Source organism: Capsicum annuum, chromosome 3 (genome assembly GCF_002878395.1).
Source record: "Capsicum annuum cultivar UCD-10X-F1 chromosome 3, UCD10Xv1.1, whole genome shotgun sequence".
NCBI classification, from domain to species: domain Eukaryota; kingdom Viridiplantae; phylum Streptophyta; class Magnoliopsida; order Solanales; family Solanaceae; genus Capsicum; species Capsicum annuum.
In genome coordinates this window covers 84899988-84900474 of record NC_061113.1, presented here as the reverse complement: position 1 = coordinate 84900474, position 487 = coordinate 84899988, and positions in this window count along the sequence as shown.

Below are 487 nucleotides of genomic sequence, written 5' to 3'. Positions count from 1 at the left end.
CATGACTGAGTATGCAATGGTAGGTAATAGGTACCAAGTTTATAATGGGAACATGAGCATGAAACTAAATACTAAACGTGAAATTCATAAGCTTAAGGAGGACTGTTACCTTAAGCTTGATCTGAATTAGTGGAGAAGAGGTGAGGATACTTGGTACGCATATTTGCTTCTGTTTCCCAAGTAGCTCCTTCATGAGACAGATTTCACTGAAGAATTTTAACTAGAGGGACTTCTTTGTTCCTCAATCTACGAGTCTGGTAGTCCAAGATTTTGACTGGAATCTCTTCGTAAGAGAGATTATTCTGAATGTCAATGCTTGGAATAGGGACTAAAATTGCTGGGTCACCTATACACTTCTTGAGCAAAGAGACATAGAAGAAAGGATAAACGGAGGATAGATCTAAAGACAATTCATGCTCATAAGCTATCTTATCGAAGCGACTGAGAATCCTGAAGGGACCGACATAGCGGGGACTGAGTTTCCCTT